This window comes from Cetorhinus maximus, chromosome 16, assembly GCF_964194155.1.
Source record: "Cetorhinus maximus chromosome 16, sCetMax3.hap1.1, whole genome shotgun sequence".
NCBI classification, from domain to species: domain Eukaryota; kingdom Metazoa; phylum Chordata; class Chondrichthyes; order Lamniformes; family Cetorhinidae; genus Cetorhinus; species Cetorhinus maximus.
The window spans coordinates 19,754,855-19,769,210 of NC_135894.1; the positions used below are offsets into that span (position 1 = coordinate 19,754,855).

The following is a 14,356-nucleotide window of genomic DNA, read 5'->3' on the forward strand; positions in this document are numbered from 1 at the left end:
GTTTGATGTCCTTGAACTGAGTGTGACAATGAAACGTTCCAAGGTCCAGGACATCTTACAGGTGAACAAAACATTTTTAAAAAATTAAAGTTTAAGAAATGTGTACTGAAGTTTCCATTTTTGGGTGATCCTAAGAATATAAAGTGGATTGTCTTTAATGATGCCTCTTATGCACACCTTGTTGATGAGTTTTCCAGTGCAGTGGGTTTCATAATATTTCTTGCGGCTGAAAATGGGAAATGTTGCCCCTGGGCTTAGGGATCCAAAAAGATGAGGTGAATAGTAAAGAGCACCCTGGCTGCAGAGACTGTTGCGCCAGTAGAGGTGGTGGACATGGCAATCTTTTTATCTAAAACATTAGGGGAAATACTACATGCGGGAAATGACGAAGGAAATGTCCCAATGCTAAACATTGTCCCATTATTAAAAGAGGGAGGTAGGGATAGACCAGGAAATTCCAGGCCAGTCAGTCTAACCTTGGTGGTGGGGAGGTTACTAGAAAGAATTGAGGGACAGAATATATCTGCACTTGGAGAGACATGGATTTATCAGGGATAGTCAGCATGGATTTGTTAAGGGAAGATCATGTTTGACAAATTTAATTTAATAACATTTAAGAAGTATTTAGATATTCACTTGCATTGCTATAGCCTCCAGGGCTCTGGGCCAAGTGCTAGAAAATGGGATTAGTGTAGTCAAATCTTTGTTGACCAGTGCAGACACGATGGGCTGAATGGCCTCCTTCTGCGCTGTAAATGTCTGAGTCTATGAGAACGTTACATTGACAATCGATCCCTTTGGGATAACGTTGTTATGGACCGAGATGGGAGGAGTAAGCAGTTAATTCTAGCCTCACTTCTCCACAGGTCTTTTCAATAGTTTAAAAGTTTAATTCACCCACAAAATTTGCCAATTGTTACTCTTTGATACTGTTATTCCCAGCATAACAAGACTCTAACTAGGCTTCTTTCAGTAAACACACAAAAAATTATTTATTATAAAACAAACTACTTTTTAAAAACAAGTTAATGAACTACATCTTGTATATTAACCAGTTTAGAAATGTAACGATTTCCCCCTTTTTTCAAAAAACAGATATTCAAACCCCTGTGCGCTCTCACACAAACACAAAACAGGACAAAACAAATACGGTCTCCTGCAGAGGCTGAAAGATGGGAAGTTTATTTTAAAAGGATAAAATTCAAAGAGATCTCGATGCTGTTGATCTAACAGAAATCTGGTAACAATAGTTCTGGAAGTTCCTTCAGACAGATTTTTTGTGAAACTGTCATTAATGACTCTCATTTATCACAACTTGGTAGACTTTCAAAAAAACAGATGAGCTACTCTGATGAGATGTTTCTGAGGAAGGTTTAACACAAAGGTGAAGCAGAGAGACGAAAGAGAGTCTTTGTCTGGCAGCCTGCTTCTATGGCACACATTCACTCACTCTGAGAGTTTTAAAGACTAAGATGTTCAAAGAATACTTCTCTTAGGCCAGGTGTTTTTAACCAATCAGTAACAGTCTTTAGCCTGGCAACAGCAGTTCTTTGTTAACTTAGATATACAAAATATCTCTTCCCTCAGCAGGTCTTCCCCTCTGGACTGCTCTCTTGACCTGTGGTTTCTTAAAGAATGGGATAATCATAGCCTTAAATTAATATTGCAAACTTTAAAAATAACTCAGGAAGAAGAATGTCCAAAATCCAATGTCCTTCAAATTTCCCGAAGGTGGGTTCCTCACAACATACATTCCACAAAGACTGTAAGTGAAAAAAGATCATGAATTGATATCAAAAGTCTAAAACAAATGATGGAGAAAAAGGAAATCTCTAAACTCAAATTGGCTGATACAAGCCACCAGTTGTCAGATTCTTTCACCAAACGGGATGCTTCTAGAGAAATATTACTGGGGGTATTAGAGGGATGGCTCTGGTCTTAAATGTGTGATTTATTTCCCTGTCTTCAGTTTTTTTATCTGAAAAGAAAATGCACTTGTTATTTCTTGTTCTTTTAAGAAGTGAATCTGTTAATGTTGGAATCATGCTCCAATGGAGTGCATGCTTTAAGTTTGTAACTAAGGGAAGCTGCCACCAGTTGGGGAAACATTAGGGATTTTTTGCATGTGTATAAAAACCAGTTCACACCAGGTGTTGGGGGAAACAAGAGGAATCTGTGCCTTTACTCTGCAGTCTTGGAAATAAACCAGGATTAAGGAAAAGACTGGCTCCAGGTTCATCCTTTCCTCGATGTATGGACAGTGACTTTAACATGTTCCATGCAAGCACAGGAGATGCATCACCAGCCCTCTTACCCCCACCCTCCCCACCATCTGAGACCCCAAACACTCCTCCCAGTTGAAGCAGTAATTTATGTGTGCTTCTTTCAATTAAGTATGCTGTCATGGATGTTTTAAAGGGTGCTTCCCAAAAGTCGCCCGTGAACAATGTATGTGAGAGTGTATCTCTTACCCCTGGGGCAAGTAATTCCATTTAAAATACTCGGCAGCAAAGCCTTTTTACTTAAAAAGAAAAGGTTAGTTTATTTTGCACTATTCCTCTGGAAGCTACTTAAGATAACGTTACTAAAACATACACTCAAAAAGATGAGTTGCAGAGCAAGATAAAAATGATATTTAAAAAAGAAATTGAATCAGTTCAGTTTGTATTTGTGCAGTATTCACTGCTCCATGTCTGCATCACCCTGAAGCCTACAGCTACCCTCATTACTATCTACTACTTTGCCAAGTTTCGTATCATCTACTGACACCCAAGACCAGGCCATTTATAAAAATTGAAAAGAGTAATGGAGCCAAACTGTACCTTGGGGACACCACTGCAAAACACTTCCCCCCAACCCCTGCCATTCTGAAAGAAATATTGACCCACTACCACACTTTGTTTCCTGTCATTGAATCAATTTCATAACCATACTGCCACCTTTCCCTTAATTCCATGGGCTTACATCTTCTTAATAAACCTCCTGTGTGGCACTTTGTTGAATGCCTTTTAAAAGTCCATGTATACATCAACTGCTGCACTACTTTGATTAGCTTTATCTATTACCTCATCAAAGAATTCAATCAACTTAATCAAACACAATTTACCTTTTCTAAATCTATGCTGGTTCTCCTTAATTAACACACGCCTTTCTAAATGGAAGTGTATTTGTCCCTGAATTCGCAAAATAAAACAAGTTCTGATTTAGTTCATTTGTCGATTATGTTAAATCTGTGTCCTCTGGTTATTAATTCTCCAGCCAGTTTCTTCTCACCTAGTCTATTAAAACTTTCATGATCCTCAAAACTGCCATTAAATCTCCCCTTAACTTTCTCTGCTCTAAGGAGAACAATCCCAGCGTCCCTCCACATAACTGAAGTGATCCATCACTTAGCCTAGATTCAATAAAAAATGTAAAGACCCAAGTTTGTGGAGTCAAAACTGTTGACTATATTTTTTTATTTTCAAGTTGTTTTATGAATTGATAACATTACACACTTAACATAAAAGTAAAAAAGCAAATTTATAATTGCATTAAAACATTGTAGCATTCAAGGAACAGATACAAAAGTACATATTTATGAAATAAATATCCTTATATTTCTATATTTTACATAATTCCATATGCCTAAAGGTTTCAGTCATTGAAAAAAACTTTTGTAAGATAAAATATACACTCAGCATATTTATATATTTGAGCAGTGCCTGGAACTAAATAAATCTAGTATAGAACCAAGGGTTATTGGAACACAGCACATTGGCTGAAGAGTAAAATTGGGAATTTGGTTCAAAGTGGGGAATTGGTGCATAGGGGTAAAGAGGTGCTTTGGATAAGGTTTACTGCAAGCAGTAGAGTGTGCTGAGTGGGGAGTTCGGTGAAGGGAAGGGAGGAAGTGCTTTTCTCTTCTACTCTTTTTCAGCCTCCAGTGTTTGATTTCCACTTTGGTGCAGCAGAAGGAGCAGCTAAACCATTAACTGGTATTATTAGAAACTAAGTTTTATCAGTATAGTAAAGTTTACTGGCAGTGCCAAAACCTATTGGGAGGTGTGTACTTTAATAATTATTAATTAGCAATTATTAATGAATTAACACATATTGGAGATGGCAGGGCAAGATGTGGGAGCTTCTGGACACTGATGTGATCCAGGGCAAATGCATATGCAGTAAATGTTTGCAGTTGCAGGAGCTTCAGCTCAGAGTTATTGAGCTGGAGGCTGATCTGCAGACACTGCGGCACATCTGGAAGCAAGAAAGTTACCTGGGCACTTTATTCCATGAGGCGGTCACACCCCTTAGGATAGAGTCTTCTGATTTGGTCAGTGGTTGGGAACAGGAGGGTGTGACTGCAAGTGAGACAAGTAAGGGGACCCAGAGGGCAGGAGCGCAGGAGCCTTGGCCTTTGCAATTGTCCAAGGGTTTGAGGTTTTTTCAGCTTGTTTAGATGAGAATGGGGGGTGCAGGGTGGATGAGCTAACTGGCCATGGCATCATGGTACAGGAAGCCATTCAAGCAGGGCGAGTAACAGGGAATGTAGTGGTAGTAATGGACAGTATAGCCAGAGGGGTTGACACTGTTCTCTGCAGCAAAAAGTAAGAGTCCAGACGGCCCGGTGCCAGGGTTCAGGACACCTGCTCGGGGCTGGAGAGGGACTTGCAGTGGGAGGGGGAGGACCCAGTTGTCGTGGTCCACATAGGCACCAGTGGCAAAGGCGGGACAAAGAAGGAGGTTCTGCATAGTCAGCATGAGGAGCTTGGCACAAAATTAAGAAGCTGAACCTCAAAGATCATAATCTCTGGATTATTCCCTGAGCCAAGTGCAAACTGACATAGAACAAATCAGATTAGAGAAATGAATGCGTGGATCAAAGCCTGGTGTGGGGCGAAGTGGGTTCCTGTTCATGGGGCACTGGCACCAGTACTGGGGAAAGTAGGATCTGTACTGTTGGGATGACCTACACCTGAACCGTGCTGGGACTGGTGTTCTTGTGGCCTGCATAACAAGGGAAGCAGAGAGGGTTTTAAACTAAGTAGTGGGGGCAAGGGTACAAATTTGTGAAGTTGTGGTAGATTAAAGAGTGGAGACAAGGCAAAAGAGAAAGGTATTACGGGAAATGAAAAACAGACCATGATAGGAAAGGATGGAGAGTACAAATCTAACAGTAAATCAACAGATGAGGCTAGAGGTTATAAAAAGAATAAAAGGATAAAACTAAAGGCTCTTTACCTGAATGTATGAAGCATACAAAGCAAAATAGATGAACTGAGAGTGCACACAGAAATAAATAAGTATGATTTGATGGACATTATAGCTGCAGGAGGACATGGATTGGGACCTGAATATCGAAGGCTAGGGTAAGGTGGGGAGGTGGCTCTGTTAGTTAGTAATGGTATTAGCACAACAGAGAGAGATGACCTAAGTCCAAGAAACCACGATGTGGAAACGGTTTGGGTAGAGATGAGATATGGTAAAGGCAAGAAGCACTTGTGGGAGTTGTGTACAGGCCCCCTAATAGTAACCACACGGTAGGGTTGAGCATAAAGGAAGAAATAATGAGAGCTTGTCAGAAAGGCACAGCAATAATCGTGGGAAATTTTAAATTACATATAGACTAGAAAAATCAGATGGGCAAAGGTAGCCTAGGTTAGGAGTTCATAGAATGTTTTTGGGATAGTTTCTTAGAACAGCATGTTCTGGAGCCAACCAGAGAGCAGGCTGTACTAGACCTGGTATTGTACAATGAGATGGGATTATATAATGACCTCATAATGAAGGCGCCCCTAGGTAGCAGTGACCATAATATAATTGAATTTTACATTCAGTTTGAGGGAGAAAGGAGTTGGTCTGAAACTATGTTTTTAAACTTAAATAAAGGCAATTATGAGGGCATGAAAGCAGAGCTGGCTAAAGTGAATTGGCAAATTAGGTTAAGGGATAGGTCAATAGAGATGCAGTGGCAAATATTTAAGGGGATATTTCAGATTACACAGATTAGATACATTCCAAAGAGTAAGAAAAGATCCAAGGGATGGACATACTATCTGTAGTTAACTAGAAAGTTTAAAGTTAGTATCAAACTTAAAGAAAAAGCATATAATTGTGCAAAGGCAGGTGGAAAGTCAGAAGATTGGACAGAATATAAGGAACAGAAAAGGATGACTAAAAGATTAGTAAAGAGGGAAAAATTAGAGTATGAGAGAAAGCTAACCTGAAATATAAAAACATAGCAAAAGTTTCTACAAATAGTTAAAAAAGAGAAGAGTTAACAAAGTGAGCATTGGCCCGATAGAAAGTGAATCTGGAGAATTGATAATGGAAAACAAGGAGAAGGCAGATGAATTGACCAGGTATTTTGCATCAGTTTTCACTATAGAGGATACAAGTAACATCCCAGAAGCAGCTATAAATCGGGAAATGGAAGGGAGGGAGGAACTCAGGAAAGTTACAATCAACAGAAAAGCGGTACTGAGTAAATTGTTGGAATTGCGGGCTGACAAGTGCCTGGGTCCTGATGGATTTCATCCTAGGGCCTTAAAAGAAGTGGCTAGTGAGATAGATTTTAGTGAGTATATAGTGAGATAGTGGATAGTGAGATAGAAAATGGCGAGAAAACTTCCTAGATTCGGGAAGGGTCCCATTAGATTGAAAGATAGCAATTGTAACTCCATTATTCGAAAAGAGAGCGATAGACAGAAAGTGGGAGACTATAGGCCAGTTAGCTTAACATCAGTCACAGGGAAAATGTTAGAAGCTAAAGAAGCTATAGCTTAAGTTGGAGAAGTTTAAGGTAATCAGGCAGAGTCAACATGGTTTTGTGAAAGGGAAATCATAGTTAACCAACTTATTGGAGTTCTTTGAGGAAGTAACAAGTGCTGTGGATAAAGGGGAACCGGTGGATGTACTGTACTTAGATTTCCAGAACAATTTGATATAAATGCCACATCAGAGGTTTTTGGCATGGATAGAAGATTGGCTGGCTAACAGGAAGCAGAGAGTAGGCATAAATGGGTCTTTTTTCAGGTTGGCAAGATGTAACAAGTGGCGTGTCGCAGGGATCAGTGCTGAGACCTCAACTATTTACAATTTATATAAATGACTTAGATGAAAGGATGGATCGGATGGTTACCAATTTTGCTGATGACACAAAGATAAGTAGGGAAGTAAGTTTTGAAGAGGACATAAGGAGGCTACAAAAAGATATAGATAGGTTAAGTGGGAGGGCAAAGAACTGGCAAATAGAGTATGATGTGAGAAAATGTGAAATTGTCCATTTTGGCAGGAAGAATAAAAGAGAAGCACATTATCTAAATGGTGAGAGATTGCAGAGCTCTGAGATGCAGAGGGATCTGGGTGTGCTAGTGCATGAATCACAAAAGGCTAGTATGCAAGTACTGCAAGTAATTAGGAAAGCTAATAGAGTGTTATAATTTATTACAAGTGGAATTGAATACAAAAGTATGGAGGTTATGCTTCAGTTATACAGAGCACTAGTGAGATCACATTTGGAGTACTGTGTACAGTATTGGTCACCATTTTTAAGGAAGGATGTAAATGTGTTGGAAGCAGTTGAGAGAAGGCTTACCAGACTAATACCTGGAATGGGTGGGTTGTCTTATGAGGAAAGGTTGGACAGGCTAGGCTTATATCCGCTAGAATTTAGAAAAGTAAGAAGCAACTTGATTGAAAATATAAGATCCTGAGGGGTCTTGACAGGGTGGATGTGAAGAGGATATTTCCTCGTGGGAGAATCTAGAACTAGGGGTCACTGTTTAAAAATAAGGGGTCACCCATTTAAAATGGAGATGAGGTGACATTTTTTCTCTCAGAGGGTCGTGAGTCTTTGGAACTCTCTTCATGAAAAGGTGGTGGAAGCAGAGTCTTTAAATATTTTTAAGGCAGAGGTGGATAGATTCTTGGTAAGTAAGGGGGTGATAGGTTATCGGTGGTAGGCAGGTTGCAGATTTGAGGTTACTATCAAATCAGCCATGATCATATTGAATGGCAGAGCAGGCTCAAGGGGCCGAATGGCCTACTCCTGCTCCTTGGTTGTATGTTCATATGTTGAACTATTCATATGTTGTACCATTATTTAAAAAAGGTGCGAGGCCAGGTCAGAAAATTATAGGCCGGTCAGTCTGACGTTGATGGTGGGCGAATTATTGGAAACAATTCTGATACTGGATAAAATGTCACTCAGCAAGGCACTGATTGATCAGGGATAATCAGCATGGTTTTGTTAGGAGAATATCGTATTACTAACAAAGGAATTTTTTGAGGAAGTAACAAGGTGGATTGATGAGGGTAGTGCACTGAATGTTGTCTACATGGATTTCAGTAAGGAATTTGACAAGGTCCCACATGGCAAACTGGTTAGGAAAGTGAGATCCCATGGGATACAGGGGAAGGTAGCAGGTTGGATCCAAAATTGTCTCAGTGACAGGTAACAAAGGGTAATGGCCAATGGATGTTTTTGCGAATGGAAAACTGTTTCTGGTCACGTTCCACAGGGCTCAGTGTTGAGGCTCTTGCTGTTTCCCAGTTGGACAAAACAGTTCAGACCAGTGCACTTATTTCCCAGTTTTACTGGTGTTCCATTTTAAACTACACAAGACCAGTTGGGACCAGTATTCTTATTTCCCAGTTTTTACTGTTTTTTCCTTCTGGGTTGTTGTATATATTAATAATTTAGACTTAAATGTGGGAGGCATGATCGGGAAATTTACAGATGACACAAAAATTGGCCGTGTTGTTGATAGTGAAGAGGATAGCTGTCAGCTCCAGAATGATATCAATAGTTTGGTTGAGAGGGCAGAGAAGTGGCAAATAGAATTCAATCTGGAAGAGTGTGAAGTACCTTCCAAACCCACGACCACTACCACCTAGAAGGACAAGGGCCATCAGATAGATGGGAACAGCACCACCTGGAAATTCCCCTCCAAGTCACTCGCCATCCTGACCTGGAAGTTTATCACCGTTCCCTCACTGTTGCTGGGTCAAAATCCTGGAATTTCCTTCCTAACAGCATTGTGGGTGTACCTATACCACATGGACTGCAGTGGTTCAAGAAGGCAGCTCACCACCACCTTCTCAAGGGCAGTTAGGGATGGGCAATAGATGTTGGCCCAGCCAGCGAAGCCCACATCCCGTGAATGAATATAAAAAAAGTAATGCACTTGGGGAGGGCAAACAAAGCAAAGGAATACTCAATAAATGGGAAGCTATTGAGAGGGGTTGAGGAAGTGAGAGATCTTGGAATGCATGTGCACAGATCCTTGAAAGTGGCAGGGCAGTTGGTCAAGTAGGTCAAGAAAGCATATGGAATGCTTTCCTTTATTGGACAAGGCATTGAATACAAAAGCAGGGATGTAATGCTGGAACTGTATAAAATGCTGGTTAGGCCACAGCTGAAATTTTGTGTACAGCTCTGGTCGCCACATTACAGGAAGGACGTAATTGTTCTGGAGATGTACAGAGGAGATTTACAAGAATGTTGCCAGGGCTTAAAAATTGCAGCTGTGAGGAGAGGTTGGATAGGCTGGGATCGTTTTCCTTAGAACAGAGGAAGCTAAGGGGTGACCTAATTGAGATGTACAAATTATGAGGGGCCTAGATAGGGTGGACAGGAAAGACTTGTTTTCCCTAGCTGAGGGGTCAATTACCAGGGGGCATAGATTTAAAGTGATTGGAAGGAGGATTAGGAGGAACATGAGGAAAATCTTTTTCACCCTGATGTAGGTGGGCATCTGGAATTCATTGTCTAAGTTGGTGGCTGAGGCTGAAATGCTCAACTCATTTAAAAGGTACCTGGATCTGCACCTGAAGTGCTGGAACCTGCAAGACTATGGACCAGGTGCTGGAAAGTGGAATTAAAATGAGCGGCTAGTTTCTTTTTTTCTCTTTTTGGTCAGCACAGACACAATGGGCTGAATGGCCTCTTTCTGCACAATAACTTTTCTATGGTTCTATGGAACCAGGCATCAGCAAACCACCAATTCATAATACAAGGTGTATCAGGGGTGAATGCCGTAAAGTTATGAAATTTAGATTTATGCTTACAATTCCGTTCTGGTGTTTCCTGTCCCAGTAAAACTAACAGAGAGAAACACAAAGTGCTAGAGAACACTTTTGCCTATTGGAATGAATAAAATTCAAGCATGCAGCTACAGAGTAGCATTGGGAGATACCTAGAACCAGATTTCTTGTCTGACTTGTGGCATTGTATCAAAGGAGAGAAAAAATAGTCAAGATTACGAAGGTCAATAGCTGATTTAATAATGCCAATTAGTGACTCAGTTACAAAAACAGCTTGCATAAATACAGCACTATTAATATAAAAAGGCAAAACATTCCCAGATGCTACATGTATTAGAGAGGCAGACCAAACAATGAAAGATTTAGGGGAATTAGCTGAAGGCACATAAGAGCTAAGGAAGAACTCCTTTTAAGAGACACAGATTGCTGCTTCACATCCAGTGAAGTACTTTTGAGGTGTACTTTCAGTTGTAATGTAAAAAATGCAGTTGCCAAGTTGCACAAAGTAAGGTCCCAACACAGCAGTGAGATGAATGATATTGGGCCAAATCACCTGGTCTCTGAATTGTCGAAGACAGAAGTGTGACCGGAGATGTATGTCGGGACCTTGTGGAAGTCCTGAGGCAATGACCTTCGTGGGAATTGCCCGGGAAGTTTGAATTTCCAATGGGAAATTACTCTGCTCCCCAGGGCCTTTCATGAATGTCGCTGACTCTGAATTAGAGTCATCGATTCGGACAGTTCCTCGGTACTTATCTGGATAGTTACGCAGGAAATGTTAGATAGAAAAAACCTAGTCTAACTCCTGGGTGGTTATACAAGTGACCTCCCACTTCCCACAGTCATTCACACTGATCCCACCCACCCCGTCTCTCCCTCCCCCTGCCCCCGACCTGACCCGAGTACCCATCCTGAACACGTGACTACCCTGACCACCTGGCTACCCCCCCCCAACCCGACCTGACTAGCACTTGACCTGACTACACTCAGGCATACCTACCACCCTACCCACCTGGCACCCTACCCACTTGCCACCCTACCCACTACCACCTCACTCACCTCCCACCAAGACCTCCCCCCCCACCACCCTACCCACCTACCACCTCACCTACCCTACCCTACCCACTTAAATCACCAGTTCTACCCTACCCATTCACTCATTAATCCACTCATCCTCTCACTAACATTCATCCATTCACCCACTCACTAACATTCAAACTGGATCTTTATGACAGCTGGTGCTGTAAAAAGGGGTTGAGTCCTTTCTTCCCCCGACTCTACAGCAGTGTGACAGAGCTCTTGGAGGGATGCTGCACTCTCTATTTTTGGGAAAGCCAGGCTTGGAAGGCAAGGCAAGAAATAGGAAGAAACGTGGAGGCTGGGGAAAGTTCAAGCAGAGCGGCAATCTGACAATGACTGCAGCTCCTCGGCAGATCTGGGCAAAGGTTATCTTTTTTAGTTATGTCAGTTGAGGGTTAAATGTTGGCCAGGATTCTGGGAGAAATCTCCAGCTTGTCTTCAAAATAGTGCGATATGAATGTTTTCATTCAGCTGAGAGGGACAGCAGTCCCTTGGTTTAATGTCTCATCTGAAAGATGGCACTTCCAACAGTGCAGCACTCCCTCATGACTGCATTGGAATGTCAGCCTAGATTATGTGCTTAAACCTCTGGAGTAAATCTTGAACCTAACACCTTTTCACTCAGATACTGAGGCAAAACTGTCACTTGGGCTGTGATGAGGCAAAAACAGACAATGGTGTCCATTTGGGAGATATTGGGAAGTCTTTGTTTAATGCTATGCAAGACCTTGTGATAAGCCAATGCAATAACAGGAAATTCCTAACAGATGGACAAAACTATAAGCAGTAGGAAATGCATTTAATAAATACAAAGCAACTTAAATAGTCTAATGGAAAACTGCTAATTATAATCATTACCAGCACTATGATTCTCCACCAACCCTTATCTCTATGAAGGCTTGTCTTAAGCATGTTATCTGAATAATACATCACCTTGACTTTGTCACAATTCTGTGTGAATCACAAGTGATCTGGATTTTGTTGTGTGATATACACAATGGCTAATTCAATCAATGCATCAAATGTTTTAATAGTCTTCATTGGCTTATACTGCCTCTTTCCTCTTGCCATCTACCTTGAGCTCTATTTGATCTCTTCTAGCTGGCAGATGTCACGATTTGTCCACATTTCCTATATCAACTTCAAGCTGAAGTAAAAACCGTGGGAAAATCATTTAAGTGCATTCCCATTTGGAAGAGGCCGTTGAAGTTGTTCCACTTGTACATGTTTATAAACTGAAAGATAACCTTAAATGTTTGGCTAGCATGAACAAGGGTGCTTTTAAGGAATCATCTGAAATGGTGCCTAACAAAGATGACGCTTAGACCAATACAAATTGCTTCCTTCGCATATCCAAAACTTTGAGCCATTCCCCAGGCACTTTTATAGATAACGTTATCTAACATTATCCCATCGTAATTTGCTATGTTCCTATAGACTTTAGGGAGGATGTGAAGGTCCTTGAGAGGGTACAGATGAGATTCACCAGAATGGTTCCAGGAATGAGGGAATCTGGCTACAAGGTTAGATTTGAGAAGCTGGGCTTGTTCTTTGTGGAGCAAAGAAAGTTGAGGAGAGGTCTGAAAGAGGTGTATAAGATTTTAACAGGTTTAGATAGGGAGGACGAGGAAATGCATTAGCTGATGGCACAAGGACAAGAGGACACAGATTTAAGGTTTTGAACAAGAGATACAAGGGGAAGTATGAGGTAAAACATTTTTACGCAATGAATAGTAATGACCTGAAACTCTCTGCTTTATTAGGGTGATGGAAGTGGAGATGATCAGTGATGTCAAAGAGAAATTAGAAAGGCACTTGGGGGAAGCAAACTTGCAGGACCACGGGGTAAAGCAGGAAGAGGAAGATAGAACTGAGCAGATTGTTCCACAGAAAACCAGCATGAACTCAATGGGTGGCATGGCCTCTTTCTGTGGTCAGGCTCCTTCTTAGCCATCCCATCTCCAAGTCCATTCCAAAAGGACTGAGAAAGGAATAGTTTGTGTGTGTGTGGGTGGGGGGGGGGGAATAGATCGTCTTATTAAACCGTATGGGTAGCACTTATTATCCCTGCAGAGTTACTGAGAAAAAGCGATGGAATGGGACGGACTGGATTACTCCACAGAATGCCAGCATGGACTCAAATGGCTGAATGGCCTCCTCTGCCATAATAACTCCATGACTCTATGGGTACCTTTCCAAATTTTCTCCCTCAACTGCCTAGAGAGAATTTAGTACAACCACCAATATGTTGACTGAGATTGGCTAACTCACAGGGCAGGGATTCAGCTGGGATTTCCCTGATTTTACAGCCCCATAGTGCACCACAGTTCAGATTTTAAATCTGATTCTCATGCATTATAATATTCACACTGGAGGACTTCGGACCTTCCAATATGGACCTTTAATACCTGCCTTTAAAGAAGGCTAAAGAAGAATTTTGAAACACTTTATTTGGTAACAGAAATACTGAATTATCAATTTGAGCAAGATCAGATTTCTAGGAAATTAGGCTATTGACATGTTTTAAAAAGGATCATGGATCTTGTCAACTACTTTTTGGCAAGGCATAGTTTTGCTGAGACATTAGAAAAGTACGTTAGCAAGATAGGCCCTGGTAAGCTTGAGGAACTGATAGGAAGCAAGATTCACAGTTGTAGAAATAGATAATGAGATATGAAGAACTGATAAATTCTGCCACGTTGAATTGAAAATACTCAAATATGGTATTTTGATCAACTACAAAAAAGTGCATTTATATTGTGCCTTTAACATAATGCAACCTCCCAATATGCTTTGCAGAAACATTATCAAATGCAATTTGACACCGTGTCAAATAAGGAGATAGTAAGGCAGATGATCAAAAGCTTGGTCAAAAGGATAGGTTTTAAAAAGTATTTTAAAGGGGGAAAAGGAGGATCGAGGCAGAGAGGTTTAGGCAGGAAACTGAAGAGCTTATGGCCCAAGCAGTTGAAGGCACAGCCAGCAATGGGGGAGCGATTGTAATTGCCAATGCAGAAATGGTCAGGGTTGGAAGAACATAGACATCTCACAGGGCTGTAGGGCTGGAAGATTCAAACAGCAGGTTTGAAAGGAAATATACAGAGCAGCTCATTCTGCAAGGGTTTGAAGGAAAACCACATGCAATGTTGTAACAAGACAGAATAAGAAAGGAACTTTCTTATTCTGCCAAGGCAAAAAAGGACTTGATCAGTCCTTCAGTCTGGAATTGTATTCAATAGAAAAAGGT

General features: G+C 41.1%; 1 protein-coding gene across 1 annotated transcript in view; it reads right to left on the reverse strand.

Moving 5' to 3' along the window:
- The window catches only part of LOC144691412 (cysteinyl leukotriene receptor 1-like), a 212,327-nt gene that overhangs the window by 141,991 nt on the left and 55,980 nt on the right, over nucleotides 1–14,356 (reverse strand). The window lies entirely within an intron of this gene.